Raw genomic sequence first — 16,951 nt, forward strand, 5'->3', positions numbered from 1 at the left:
TATGGAAAAAATCCACGCGTATCCCATGTGCGCTTTTTCACTGGGTTACCCCATATTTAAACATGAATATATAAAAAATGTATATACCAATGGCTAAATTCCAACACCACGTATCTAAAAAATCACAACTTTTAAGGAGAGCCAAAAAACGTGATATTTTTCAAAAAAACCACAGAAAAAAATAAATAAAGAAGGTCGAATTATTAAATTCTTTTGTTTTTTCCATGCTTTATATAAGGTTACTTTCTATATATATATATATATGTTTGTGTGCCACAAAATTTGAAATCAATTTTTGAAAGCTTTTTTCTCAACCAATTTTGCTCAAATTTTGCACACTTAATCATTTTCGATGACAATACAAGGAAATGGAAAAATTTGACCAAAAAAAGTTAATTAAGTTAACAAAAATTTAATTTGTATTTCCCCATAAGAACACTGAATTAATAAAAAAAAAATTTAAAAATGTAACAGTAATTTTTCCTTCTACAAAAGATAACAAAAAAAAGAATTTCTAAAAAATAGAATTCTGCTTGCATAAAGCATGGATTTGAAAAAAGAATTTTTTTTTGATTTACTAGTTTTTTAGAATGTTGATTTGAATGTTGATTTGATTAAATGAATGTTGATTTGATTAAATGAATGTTGATTTGATTAAATGAATGTTGATTTGATTTAGAATGTTGATTTGATTAAAATAAATCAGGTGTAGAATTGGCCATAGTTTCTTATTCACTACTTAACTCAAAACAGCCAAATTTTGAGATGTTTTTGGTTATTACAGTTGTTAATGATGCGTATCGACGGAGTTTAGCCATCGATAGGCATCATTAACAACTGTAATTCACATATATCATAGATATAACGCATCTTGTATTTACAACGAAATATTTTAAGTTTCTTACTTCGTTACTTGTTTTTTATCTTATAAATATCTTATAAATTTTAACACGAACATTTCTTAGCGAAACTCGACGACGAGACCGTAAGGTCTTTTACGATTCCCCGCGTTCTTTTATTTTTTAATAACGATCATTATATATATATATATATATATATATATATATATATATATATATATATATATATATATATATATATATATATATATATATATATATATATATATATATATATATATATATATATATATATATATTTATTATAATATATATTTGTATTTTAAATATTGTAATGAAATGTTTATTTGAAATTAAAAAAAGGTCATCAAAGCGGGTTATGACGCTCCTTTTTGAGGTGAACCAGTCTTTGCGGGCCTTGGTAATGTGGGCCTCTATATGGCAATTAGCCGGAGGGAGGATAAAACACAATACCAGGTCATATCAAGTGAAAGAAAAGATCATAATTGAAAAATTAAAACTTGATGGAATTTTGAAAAATTAAAAGTTTTAATCATTAAGATTTTGTAAAAGCGTAAGATTCTTTTGTTTTATTGTTTTTAATTTTTCACACATCTTTTGTAAATAAAAGAAATATTCTTAATCTTTTTTTTTTTTTTCCAAGTATTTATCTTTAAATTAAACTAAAAACGTTTCTGCTGTTTAGAATGCCCGCAATCAAGCATGTTAATTCAACTCTAAAAAGAAAACAAAGTTATCTGTAGTCATCTTTTAGTAAAATGGCGATATTTCATTGTTTTTATTTAATATCAAAGTAACATATTCTGCAGTAACATATTTTTTCCGGTAGATTCAAATCCATAAACTAAAAAAAAATTTTTATCTCATTTCCCGGACTTCACATAAAAAAATTCAAAAAAAAAATTGTCCACCCTTTTCCCTGTACGCACTGATACGCTTTTGAGTGACCCCCTCTTCATACTTGCTTACATAATTTATGGATGGCTCCATGGCAACCAATTTCCAACTCTGAATATCGCTCTCGAAGACTTGATGCCAAGCGCGCATAATCGCGCTCGTTGGTAACGTATTTCAGTATTACGAGCGCAAAATATCGCACTTGGCGATTTTATTCATCACATGCATTGATATATATATGTATATAGAATGTTTGCAAGGTTTCAAAATATTTTCCTGTTCTTCAAAATTTTGTCAACGGAAATAATTTAATTAATAAACCGCTAAACATATGAAATATGGATGAGACTGGTAAGTAGTTTATGTATCGCCCAGGAAAAGTAATTGCTAAAAAGCGCAAAGTATTTGCATAATCAAACATCCGAAAATTGGCTAATAATCACTGTAATCAATGGGTAACTCTCTTCCATCATTTATCAAAATTAAATAAACAACCGAAAGGTCTCTCCACAATTTTCAAATTGAAAATGCTCCTGAAAGAAGCATATGGAGTGTTTCAAAAAGTGTTTGGACAAGTAGGGTACTGTGTTTTCTTGGGACACTGTTTACAAGAGTAAGTTTATGCAGATTGATGAAGCAGGCTTGGAGCGAACCTTTTACCTCAAGTAATACTAAATCTGGTTTTCAAGCTTGTGGAATCTATTCATATGCATATCTATTCGATATATATATATCTATTCAAATATAGTTCAAGGTAAGACGTCGGCTCTAGCCGACGTCTTACCTTGTGTGAACTTCCAAATTGAATGCTCTTCCGTGGTGCTCTGTGATAAGAACCTAAGGATTTCTGGGAGCACCTTAATAACCACAAAAAAACAATTTTTTTTTAAATTAAAAGATTGCATGTCCAAGCTAAAACCCTTTTTGATGTATTTACACTCTACTGCGTCTATCCCTAAATAGTCAGTAAACAAATGTATACTCCACCGCTTGACTAGGGAAAAAGCGCCTATGATGGTAATGCACCTAAGATACCGGTCATATTTCCATAAAAATTGGTTTTCGTGAAAATGTTATTAGATCTACATGACTATACTGACTTTACATTAGTTTTAGTGTAAATACGTCACTAGTGCATAAATATTGTTTTTATAATCAACAAAAATCGATTTTGGGATGTGCTGTTGCAGTTTTATTCCCTTCATATATTTAAGTTTGTGATTTTATTATTAACTGTGTAGAAAGGAAATTTTCATGCATTTTATATTCAAGTTTTGTGCATTTAGTGGAATACTTACTTTAATTTTATCTTTTGAACAAAGCAGACACAATTTGTTTTAATGAAAAAGATGACCTCTTCCTATGATGGCATACTGACGAGTTAGGTGTGTTGTAATATTGACGAGTTGGGAAAACCTTTTTTTTTTATAAGAAAAACTTATTTTTAAGTAAATTAAAAAGAAAGCGATGCTCCAAAAGTTTTATTTTTGGTCCAAAAAATACATAAAACGCAATATATCCTATGCGCATGCGCGAAACTTTACAATGCTATTGTGTAGCATAAAAGGGTAAATTAGGATAATTCCGATTAATTTCTGGCTTTTCTGAGGGAAGAATCTAAGGTTAAATAAAATCATCAATTTACCCTTGATCCTAACCAGCTCCATCCTCCCTTATGCCATCATAGGAGCAGTGGTTGCCTATGATGGCATACTTGTGCTTTTTTTAAAAATAGGAATAACTTATAAAAAAACAAAACTGATGAAAAATCCGAGGGTTGTTATTGTTCTACATGTAACAAAGAATATATCCATATCAAAACTTTTATTATTGGTCTTCAGGGAACTGAATAAAAAAGCTTCAAAGTTAAGTAAGTAAATCTATATGTCAAATATAAGAATTTTAGCTTTTTCAATTTTTATTAAATTTTTTTATTATTGGACTTTTCTTTTTTATTATCAAATGTGCGAATAGATTATAGTTATGGTAGATTAGGGTAATATGAGCATACTTAAAGATTTCTAAGATGTAAGCAGGAAGTTAAAGTTGCTTTGCATTTTTTGAATTGACTTTTTGTGGTAATAACAGATGTCGGTATAATTAGCGTAAATTTGTATGCATTAATTAGCGGGTATCTTCTAATTAAAAAGCTGTTAAATTTTTTACGTTGTTAAAATAATATCATCACGCATGGATAAATCTGTGAAATTTTGGTGCTAAAATAATGAAATTTATTTTTTCATGAAGCAAAATATGTTAGCTAGAAATGGTTTCCATTTTTTGTTTGAAAAACAATGCATTGAAACATTTAGTTTTGACTTTATTTAAATTTATTTTGTGTAATATGAGCATGCTCTAATTACCCAGTGTTTTTCATTAAAATTGCGTAGTTTAAAGTCCTTATATCACAGTGGTTTAATTGATTTTTAAATAAAAACAAATTATATTAAAAAATTTTAATATTTCAACAATACTAAATATTTTTCTGTAATTAAAAATCAAAAAATTTTTATCGTTCAAAGGTTTGAGTTAATAAAATTGAAAAAATAACAAACAATAATAACGAACCAATTTTTGTTTGTTTTTGTTTTGCGGAAAACATAGTAGTATTGTTTCAATAAAAAATTGCCTAAAAATTGATCTCTTAATAATAAGTTTTGTTAATAACGAATCATTATATTCCGAAAATTAGTTCTAATGGTCAGATTAGTCTTTTTTAATTTAAATAATATTATTTTTTTGAGCTAATTTAAAGTACTCATATTATCAAGTGGTCTGGGTAATATGAACACTTTTGCTACTTTTTTAAAACCTCTGTGTTTTTAAGAATAAATATCGGGTGCCCAGATATTTAAGTGAATCATGAATAGGGATCCCTAAAAATTGATTGTTTGCAAAAATATTGGACAGCATGATATTTATGAAAATATTCCAATTTTTGCATAAGGTGCTCATATTACTCTAATCTACCTTAAATATAGACTAATCGCACATAAAAAACGTGCAAATAGGCATACCTTATACAAATACTCTAATGTGCTTTTGCTGTAGTTCATTTTTTTTTGTAACAAATGAGCTGGTGAGAATCAGCATGGTGTAAGTCAAAAAAAAAATTTAACAGTTGAGTTATGTCAATATTTATAAGTACAAAGCATCATTCTGTTAAATTTGAGACAGGTGTAAAGTGTAATGTAAAGAAACTTGCAGTTGTTTTTTTTTTGTTTGTAGGGTTTTATCTACACTAGGTTTTATTCTTTTCATACATTTAAGATTGTGATTTTATTATTAACTGTGCAAAAAGGGAACTTTCGTGCATTTTATATCCAAGTTTTGTGCATTTAGTGGAATACTTATTTTAATTTTATCTTTTGAACAAGGCAGACAAGGCATAGCTTGTTTAAATGAAAATGATGACTTTTCCTATGATGGCATACTGACGAGTTAGGTGTGTTGCAATATTGACGAGTGGAGAAAACCTTTTTTATTCATAAAGATAACATATTTGTTAGTGAAGCAAAAAGGAATTTTTACTTCACAAAAACATTTTTGGTTCAAAAAACACATATCAAAATATCTCCTATGCGCATGCGCAGAATTCTACACTGCTGTTGTGTAGCACGAAAGGGTTAATTACGATGATTACGCGTAAGTTCTCGCATTTTACCCTTGATGCTAACCAGCCCCACCCTTTCTTATGCCATCATAGGAGCAGTAGTTGCCTATGATGGCATACTAGTGCTTTTTAAAATAAAAATAACTAATAAAAAAATAAAACTTACAAAAAACTCCTAAAGTTATTATTGTTCTACATGTAACAAAGAATGTATCCATATCAAAACTTTTGTTCTTGGTTTTCAGGATACTGAATAATGAGGCTATGTAAATCGTTTCTAACTTTTTTGTTTTGGAATTATTTTTACACAATCGACAAGTTCATTTAAGGTCGAGGACAAATTTGCATCTAGTAATTGGTGTGATTGCTGGCTGTTTTGTTTGCAGCTAGCTAACAATTTATAAAAATTTTTATGAAACTGTTTTTCTGTTAACTTATCGACATCAAATACATGTCATCTAGAAACGCTGCAATTTTATAACGCTTTCTAAGATTATTTTTTTATCAGGATCTATAGCCTCAAAAGTAATATTGATAGAAAAGAACTGATCCGTACCAAAACTTTTTAAAATCTCGGTGAATAGGAAGCACTACTCTCAGATTAAAAATGTTAGCTTCTTTAAATTGCGAAGACCTTTGAATAATAAACTTTTTTCCAGAGTATTTTCCTCAAAATTATTTAAATGATATTAAAAATAATTCACAGTTAAGAGTATCTCACTTGCTCTTGGAGCCGTCTTTTTTTATCATTTTGTTATATGATAAAGTATAATAAATTTTTAATAAATTTGTAAACATTTAAACTTTTTATGAATAGTTTTTAAACATTTTTATAATTCTATAAACATAAGTTGTAAATATTTATTAATTTTGGTTTCACTATTTTTATTTAATTTTTATTAATTATTAGAATTAATATTGTTTAAGTCTGATTGTCAAAAAGCTTCGTAAGGGATCGTCCATAAATTACGCAACGCTAAGCGTATTTAAAAAATAGAAAGCGGAGATTATTTGCTCCAAAACTTTTAATTAAAGACTCTGCGAGGGAAAACTTTTGATCTTTTTTGATTTATCTATTAGTTAAATTTAGCGATGCGTAATTAACGGACGATCCCTAACAGAAAAACTAATATTTTTCAAAGCTACGTGAATGGGTCTAAAACAAAGTAGCTTTGAAATGCCGATTTTAAAGTTCATGTTTTTAATTTTTTTAATTTATTAATTAGTTTATAGGATTTTTAATTTTTTTAAAATTATAGGGTCATATCTTAAAGTTTACAAAATTGGTTTCAAAATTCGTAGTAAACTGAAAGCTAAACTTTCCTAAACATTTTTATTTAATAGTAGTTTATAAAAAGAATTTATTGCTTATAAATAAGTAAAGCTTATATGTAAATATTGCTTTCATCGAAACAAAAAGTATAAACAGGTTTCTGACTCTATTGTTAATATTGGTTTCTGTTTACATGTACTTTGTTCACCTTTTTTTGTCTTAAAAAGCTTGATTCGAGAAACATACTTGTCAATATTTGTGCGAAAACAAAGACCTTACTTGAAAAACAATTTTCAGAGTTAAGGTAGGTGTTATTACTTTTATTTATTACATATAGTTATTACATATTATTTATTACATATAGTACATCACAAGTTCACAACAATTTTTTATTAAAACCAAATTACCTATTTAACACAAGACGCGTTTTATTAAAACCAAGTTTCCTAATAAAAACAAGAAGCAATTTAGATGTTTTGTATTTATTGTATATTGCTTTTAACTGTAAGAAAAGACGACAAAGGCTATACAAACTAAATAAAAATTATTAAATTAATCAAACTCTGCAATAGATAACCAATTAAATAGAAAATAAGAATATCAACTAAAAATAAAAGTTATATATCACATATTATATTCTGTATTAAATACTAAAGCCAATACTAAATTTTAAAAGAGAATATTACATATTAAAACAAATATTAAATATTAAAAGTTAATATTAAATATCAAAAAAAATACTAAAGCAAAACTAGTCTAAAAATCAAAATTGCAAATATTAGACAATTTTGTTAACTGAATCATTCGAATAATGTCTTAGGGATTGTCCATAAATGCCGCAACGCAAAATATATTTAAAAAACAGAAGTAGGAGATATTAGGCTCTTTTACGCGGTGATTTTCATTAAACTTAATGGGCTATTTTAATTTTTTATTCAAATTAAGACTCTGCGAGAGAAAACTTTTGATCTTCTTTGTTTTGTTTATTGTGAAAGCTTGCGTTACGTGAATCATGGACGATCCTTTATACCAATTTCTACTCATATGGAATGAGATATGTCTCGCTATAATCTATAGTTGAGAACTGCGATAAATAAACGCGATGAAACTTCTCATAGTAAATTGGTAAAAACAAAATACTTTTTTTTTTAATGAAAAATCTGTTGTAAAAGTAAAAAGGAAAGCGCATTGGTGAAAAAGCTGCAACGGATACAAATAAATTAATATTTGATTATATCAAATATAAACTTGATTTTTTTTAAATTGGGTAACCTACTGTATCAAAAGCTTTTGATATGTTAATGAAAATGCCTTTGGTATATTCGGATTTTTCAAACTACTTAGGGTCCCGTGCTGACTAACTTTTTTTTTTAAAATTTTAAAGTTGATGTATCCATTACAACAAATTTACTAGATATAACATGTGGTGTCCCCCAAGGATCTATACTAAGACCACTTCTTTTTCTCATTTATATCAATGATCTTTATAATGCCTCAAATTTAAAAACAGTAATGTTTGCTGATGATACAAACTTTTTTTTGTCTAGCAATAATATCATAACACTATTTAATATCATGAACATAGAGCTAGTTAAAATTTCAAAATGGTTTGAGTCTAATAAGTTATTGATTAACATAAAAAAAACTAAATGGACTCTATTTCATCCAAAATCCGAAAAATATCTTTTGCCAAATGATATGCCTCAAATATATATAGAAAATATTCAAATAAAACAATCAAAAGTTATACTTTTTCTTGGTGTTCTTATTGATGAAAACCTTATGTGGAAAAATCATATTGAAACCTTGCGCAACAAAGTTTCAAAAAATATTGGAGTATTATATAAAGCGAGAAGTTTTGTAAATAGACACGCATTAATTCAACTTTATTACTCACTTATTCAATGCCATCTAAAATATTAAAATATCGCATGGGGCAGTGTTTAAAAAAGTCAATTAGATCCTCTTTATCGGCAACAGAAGCATCTAGCACGAATAATAAATTTTAAAGATCGTTTTACTCATGCAAAACCACTTTTATTCAAAATGAGTATTCTTAATATATACCAACTAAATGTTTTTAACACTCTTTGCTTTATATTTAAATATAAGATAAACTTAGCTCCAATACCTTTTCAAAATTTATATGCAATAAAGCCCAAAAACAAATATGATCTAAGAAATGACAACTTTATTTATCAACATTATTCGCATACAAGTTTTGGAAGGTCTCTTATATCTTATCGTGGAGCTTATTTGTGGAACCAAATAGTTTTAAAAAATTTTGATTTTTCCCAAAGTTGGAATTTTTCTACTTTCAAAAACAAACTGAAAAAAGTTATTTTCCAATAGAAAATATTTTCGAGTTCTTCTGATCTCGTTTCTCTTTTATAAGTGTTATCTAAATGTAATTTAAAATAGTTTTTTTTTTTTATTGTTTTGTTAAACGGTGTTTCATAATTGAGGTACCTTATTTTATTTTTGTGAAGATTTTCTTAAACGGTATTTACTTTTCATTTTATATTTTTTTGAAAAAATTGGTTTATAATTTTTGTATTGTTAAACGGTTCTCGGTGACAGGATCTTACGATCCTCTTCGAGTTTCCGTGTTCTGCATATATTATGTAACAACAACATTTTTACCAGAGAATATTGTTAAATGAACAGAAAAAAAATAAAAAAATAAAAAAATTATGCATTATTGAAGATGGGGGGTCTAGGCCCCCTGGCCCCACGGCGGGTACATATATATATATATATATATATATATATATATATATATATATATATATATATATATATATATATATATATATATATGTTTAGCAGCCGTGGCGCAGTGGTAGCGCACTTGCCTCAGAAACAAAGATCCCTGGTTCAAACCTCACCTCTAGGCAAGTTTTGCGACATCGATTAGGAAGGAGGCATGAACTTCCAATTAAATGCTCAACTGTGGTGCTCTGTGATAAGACCTTAAGGACTTCTTGGGGCACCTAAATAATTTAAAAAAAAAAATGAACATATGTACATATATATATATATATATATATGTACATATGTACATATATATATATATATATATATATATATATATATATATATATATATATATATATATATATATATATATATATATATATATATATATATATATATATATATATATATATATATATATATATATATATATATATATATATATATATATATATATATATATATATATAATTGTTTTGCAATTAGTGATTGTCTTTTTCTCGACGGAATAAAAATTTCAAAACGGAGATTAAAGATGTGGACATCTATTTAACTAAAAATAAAAAAATTAAAGTTAAAATATTCTAGACTTTAAGAATCATTTTAAAAGTACGATTGATAAGACTAAAATTTATTTTAAAGCAAACATAATTAATAGATAATTTATAATCAAAGTTGAGATTTTTAGGATACTTAATGATGTAAAATCTTCTTATATTCATATAAATAATAATACTTTTCTTAATTAAAAAAAAAAAGTTAAAGTTTTTTCAATCCTTTGGGTGTACTTTTAAAAGCGTCATTAGTCTTAACGTGATAGACTATTTAAAATTTTTTAGTAGTCTACTAGTTTTTAGATTTGTAGAATTTACTATTTAAAAGATTAGTACTTTTTATTAGTAGAAAAATTCCAACTTTGGGAAAAATCAAAATTTTTTAAAACTATTTGGTTTCTAAAAAAGTCTGTTTCAACGTAAATAAGCAGACCTTATCAAGCAATTTAAAATCACGCGTCAACTCGGACTTGTCAGTTTTTTTGTTCCGCAAACAAAGTAAAGTTTCAAACAGTAAAGTCAAGTATATTTTAAGAGGGCACAACCAAAAACTAGAACGCCAGCTAGTACGAAATTGTAAAGAATGACATACACGTATGTTACAGCACAACAAAGTAACTTTTAGAGACACAGTTGCTGTTTTGTCTGTGGCGTATGTGTTCTTATTTTCGCCCACATAGAGTATATTTTATTTTCGTCCGCATGGCCTAGTGTAGCAAACTACAAATAGGTTTATCGTATTTGTTTTTTTTTGATCCCTAAATGAAGGGAAAAAAAACCCGAATGCATTATAAGTTTCCGGTTCTGAAAAATAATTGCAGAACCGGAAACTTATGATGTAAAATGGTTTCAGGACATATTACCAAGTACCAAAACATCAAAACCTTATTTGTAAAATTAAAAATATCATTCCAACGATTTGTTTTTTATAAATTTAAGTAAGTTTACATTTACTATAATATTTTAAATAGACTGCATGAGTTTTACTACTTGGTAATTTTCATGATATCCACGGATATCATAAAAATTTAAATACATAAGATAAAAAAAGTTTTCTATTGTAGCTTTTGACAACTACCGAGTTCCTTCTTAATAAAATTTATTATTTAATGGAAAGAGACAAAAAAAATAATAATAAAACAAATTTAAAATCCAGACCATTAGGTGTTCCTGGCATTTTAGTTTAGTTTTTTTGTGTTTGAACAGCAAACTTCAAGACATAAAGCAAACTCCAAACATTTAAATGTTTATACTTAAATAAATGTAAAAAACAATGCAATAATTGGAGCTTAAAAGCAATATAGTTTTAAAACTTTGGTCCCGTTAAACCAAGCTTGAGAGTAACAAGGCTTTTATTATCTGCAAAGTATACTTTCTTAGAAGTTTGCTCAACGTCTTTAAGTTAGCTATCTCAAACACTAAAAAACCAAATTACCGCCTTTTCTTTCTACTCTCGAGATTAGTTGCCCCTACCCCTGGTTAGAAATATCACAAGTATAGTAATGGTAATAATGTAAAGTATTTTACCTTAATATTTGTTTATATACTTTGTTATATACTCTCTTATAGAACAACACAAAGAAAAAATGAAATTCGCCTTATTTCTTGTTCTCGTAACAATGGCAATTTATTATGTTGAAGCTAAACAATGTAAGTCTTTAATACTTTTAATTTATTAAATAATTTTTTATTTTTGTTTACCATTGTCTTAAACTTTAGTTTATACAATAAACTATTAAAAATAGCTATAATGAGTCTCATGCAATAAAAGTAAAATATAAAATTTTACAACCATTAGAAACTCAATTTGTTTATATTTTAAGTAATAATATAAACAAAAAGGAAGTCAAAAAAGGTATACACCATAACAACCGTTTCATAGAGTTCTTAAACTGTTGTTATACCTAATATGACGGAATTTATGAATCATTTTATAAAATGAAAACTTACAAAGTGTATTATTGTTTAATGTGCATTTTGTGAGTACCGATATTAGCGTATGAAAGATTGACTTGAAGAAGACAAAAGTAAAAGATGATTAATTTAAGATTAATTATTTTGTTTTATGAAAATGAGTTGTTTAATGCAAAAATTAAATCTATTACACAACTAAGTCAAATAACATGTATTTTCAAATGTTTGTGTTTTTAGGTGCATACGACGAAAAAAAATGCGGAGACGAATGTATTCATTTGACGGATTACCGCTGCTGCGATGGAAAACCAAGAAAAAACAATGAATACGGAGAATGTGGAAAAACGTGTTTCCATTTTACTAACGAAATATGTTGTAGTGGTGTTCCTCTTCCATCAGACGAATGGAAGATTTGTGGAGGAGTTTGCAAAAAAGTGAAGCAATGTTGATCAACTTAGAAATTTTGTTGTCGAGTATTGAATATGTTAAATAAAATTTATTTGATTATTACCTATCAATGTCATTTATAAATATCAAAATACAAAGTTTCAAAATTTTTTTCTCCTTTGGTAAATATATTTTTCTCAATATTCTTTAACCTTAATCCCATATACTCTTAGGCACGGTAATTTAACTGGCTGCGGCAAAAATATTTTACTATGTGTGTTAGAAATTTAACCTAAATCATTCTCTTTTACGTAATAAATATGCTTAAATTTAGGTTAAATAAAAACTATATATTTACTTTTTGAAATTAAAAGGGTATTTCAAATAATCTTAGCCAATGGTAAAAACTTTTAAAAACAAATAGTTTTTCCAATCTAATTAAATTAATAAAAGTTCTCGTTAATTAAATAGTACAGTCAACTACAATTTTTGGAATAAATTGTATTAATTTTAATTTATTATGTATCAGTTCAAACAAAGTGCTGATGCTCTCTTCGCTAAGCATAAAAGGCACGAGAGAAACTATTGAAAGTTGTTTGTTTAAAGCATACAAATCACGTATAAGTTTCTTTCTGTTCGCACGTATAGTTTTTATGCAGAACAATTGAAAGCATATAACAGATAAATTTACGATCAACCAGAAAACTGCTTATTCTTTTCGTTGCACATATTTGTAGATAACCAAAAAAATGACACTCAAATGTTATAATAAAAAAATGCAGTTTTTTCAAAACATTTTTAAAAGTTAAAAAAAATGTTTTAAACATAAAAAGGTAAAAGCTATTAAAAATTCATAATATTTTAATTAATCTTTCATTTAAATTTTATGTTAATTAAAAGTTATTAATATTTTTAGTTAATCTAAAAGTAAATAAGCATCTATTACGTAAGTAAATAAATAACTATTCAAATAAGTATAATTAATAAAGAAATTCATAATAATAACTAAAAAATTAATAAATAAGAACTTTTTAACTTATAATTTTTCAAAATAACAACTGATAATAACTATTCAAATAAGTAAATAGATACTCGTTAAAGAATTTTGTAAATAAGTAAATAGATATTCGTTAAAGAATTTTGTAAATAAGTAAATAGATATTCGTTAAAGAATTTTGTAAATAAAGAAATAGATATTCGTTAAAGAATTTTGTAAATAAAGAAATCGACGAGCTGTAAAGCCGCAACCTTTGTAATTCACAAGTTATTAAATTAACATAATGGTTTTCGAATGAAACCCATTACTTCGATAACATTAAAACCATAAATAATATATTACCTTATAACTTTCATCATGCGGATAAAAAAATATTTAACGAAAAATGTTGTAATACATAATATTTTGATATTGATACTTTTAAAACCTAATTTAAATCATGTAATAAAGATTTTTCAGTCATACACATAAACATAACAAGTATTAACACAAACATTGACAAATTAAAAAACTTTCTTTTATGTAATTATTTATTCAGCACGATTTGTAATTATTTATTCAGCATGATTTGTCTTACGGAAACATGGTGTCCTGACAAATTTTCACAAATTTTCACAAATTTTCATATTTCTAACTAGTCTTCTCTTTGCGAACTTAAAGAATTTTTATTAAAAATAAATTGGTCTACTGTTTATGTCCAATTGGACATAAACAGTAGCCCTTGGTTGCATTAATGCAACCAAGGGTTACAAATACTAACGAATCATTCTGCGGAATATGCAATCATAGACCTCATGAGCATCATCAGCTCATCTTTTGATAAAGTACAGTTTGTATTGGGAGTTTTTATTGATCTTACAAAGGCTTTCGATACGGTCAACCATAAAATTCTGATTGAAAAAATGAAAAAATATGGTATAAAAAAGAAAACTATTAAATGGTTCACCAATTACTTAAATAATAGGCCACAATGTGTCATAATCGACAATATTTATAGTTCAAAGCTATTAAAAATAAAATGTGATGTTTCACAGGGATCAATTCTTGCCCCCTTATTGTTCCTTATTTACATTAATGACCTTCATAAAGCCTCTACAAATCTTGATTGTATAATGTTTGCAGATACAAATCTGTTTTATTCATTATCTTCTATTGATGACCTTTTTGATAAAGTCAACCTTGAGCTTCAACAACTTAAAACATGATTCAGTGCTAATAAGTTATCAATAAACGGGCAAAAAACTAAATATATTTTATTTCACTCAAAGCAACAAAAAAAGGCACTTCCATCAATTCTTCCCTCTCTAAGTATCGATTTTAAAAATATTAAAAGAACCGAAACCGAGCAGCCGTGGCGCAATGGTTAGAGTTCTGGCTCAGAACCCAGAGGTCCGAGGTTCGATGCCAGCTCCAGCCAAATAAGCGACATTGGTACGGAAGGAGGCGTGAACTTCTTGCTAAATGCTCTCCCGCGGTGCTCTGTGATAAGACCGTAAGGACTTCTGGGAACACCTAAAGTAACTACAAAAAAAAAAAAAAAAAAAAAAAACAATTAATATTCTTGGAGTGGTTATAGACAAAAATATTTCATGAACAGCCCACATAAAGGTCATCAACACTCAAATATCAAAAGTTCTTGATTTACCTTTCAAAACTAGACCATTTTTATTACAAAAACAAACTTGAAAACTCTTTATTTTTCGTTTATACAAAGTCATCTTTATTTTTCGTTTATACAAAGTCATCTCGCTAACATTGCTTGGGGAAGCACAAACAAAACAAAATTAATGTCTCTTTATCAACGGCAGAAACATGTTTCTAGAATAATACATCATAATAACAAACACAAACATGCTAAACCTCTATTAAAAGAAATAAAAGAGCTAAACATTTATCAAATTAATATCTATGCTAATATACTATTTATGCTAAAATACAAAATGGAATTAGTTCCATCACGATTTACAGAAAACTTCTTTCGTTCCATTACCAATAAGTTTAACACAAGAGCAACTCGTAACTTTATCGTACCCCGAAAAATAACAAAAAACTTTCAATTCTCTTGTCGCAGCCCCTATTTATATAACAAATTTTAAAATACACCTTAATTACTCTTCCTGACAACATATTTTCTTTAAAATCAAAACTTAAAAATTTTGTTCTTAATATAGATAATTACATAGAATTGTTCTAGCTCACATGATAAATAAAAATTTGAACTAAAACAATCTACAACATGAGAAAAGTCGGATTTATATATCGTCAACTCAAAATAAAAATGTACCACCGAGGTTTTTTGCTTAGCGGAGAAACGCTTTCTCCACTAAGCAAAAAACGTAGATGGTGCGTTCTTGCTTTGAGGTGACGAGCTATTTTCTTGTTCATCAATTTTAATGTTAGAGCATAAAACACTCAATTATATTGTAGTTGAACTAAACGTTTTATGCTCTAACATGAAAATTGACAAAAAACCAAGATGGTGCGTTCTTGCTTTGAGGTAACGATATATATATATATATATATATATATATATATATATATAATATATATATATATATATATATATATATATATATATATATATATATATATATATATATATATATATATATATATATATATATATATATATATATATTAGGGTGTCCCAAAAAATAACATTTTTGAAAATAATCTGCTCCCATCCCCTAAATGTGTTCTATATAATGCAAAAACACTAGGTTTAAACTACTTCTGTATTTATTTTTCTATATTTATTTTCTATTATTTCGCTTCATTTGAGTACCAGGTTGACATATTTTTGAAAAACTGTTTTTTTTTAATATTAGGGACCCATTAAATTATTTTTTTATTCAAAAAAAATTTTAAACCTATAATATAGGTTTAAAATTTTTTTTGAATAAATACAATATTATTTTAAAAATAATTAAAAAAAAAAAGCTTCCTTTAATATTCATTAAGAATTAATAAAATTAATTTATTTTGATATCGGCTTGAATTCAATTTTTTCAATATTAAAAACGTTTACAAAAGTTAAACTTGTTTTTAAAAAATAAAATTTTTCGCAACACAAATTGAAAATGAAAAACGCTCTTTAAAACCAAATATCATTCTATGGAGATTTTTTTTTAATTGATTTTTTTTTTACTCATTTAAATTCTGGTATTGTAAGAGATTTTTACGATTACGTTTTTTATAATAAATTTTCACTCCCCAGTAAAAAATTTTATATTAAGTTTTTATTCAGTTTTAAAAGTCGTGGTATAAAATTTTTACTGTTATGAGATTTTTACTCCACACTTTGAATTGTATTTTGTGACCACGTTGTATTTTGTCCATAATATTATTGACTTAATAGTATTGACAAATGACAACCTGATCACAAACAAGATTTTTCTGATCAGGTTGAAACAAGCCACAATCTTTAAAATGTTTAATGGTGTTAACTTAAAACTTTTTTTACGAATTAAATAATTGATATACTGTAAATATTATCACATATCGGTTATAAACCATGTTATATTCGACATGCAACTATAAGTGATTTTAAAATAATCTTTATAGTTAATCGTATAATGACTATGTTGGTATTGGGATTCTATGCTTATGTATTAATTATATAGCACATTATTTCAGAATCTTTATCAATGACAGAAGACGTTATCACCGCAACTAATA

The 16,951-nt window shown here is 26.6% G+C and overlaps 1 long non-coding RNA gene across 1 annotated transcript; it reads left to right on the forward strand.

Annotated features, from left to right (window-relative positions):
* Positions 1–6,830: 6,830 nt before the first annotated feature.
* Positions 6,831–12,452, forward strand: LOC101240314 (uncharacterized). The gene is made up of 3 exons (XR_010637628.1): positions 6,831–6,968; positions 11,545–11,625; positions 12,127–12,452. It is a non-coding gene; the product is annotated as an uncharacterized LOC101240314 (long non-coding RNA).
* The last annotated feature ends 4,499 nt before the right edge of the window (positions 12,453–16,951 follow it).

The sequence above is a fragment of the Hydra vulgaris genome, chromosome 03 (assembly GCF_038396675.1).
Source record: "Hydra vulgaris chromosome 03, alternate assembly HydraT2T_AEP".
NCBI lineage: Eukaryota > Metazoa > Cnidaria > Hydrozoa > Anthoathecata > Hydridae > Hydra > Hydra vulgaris.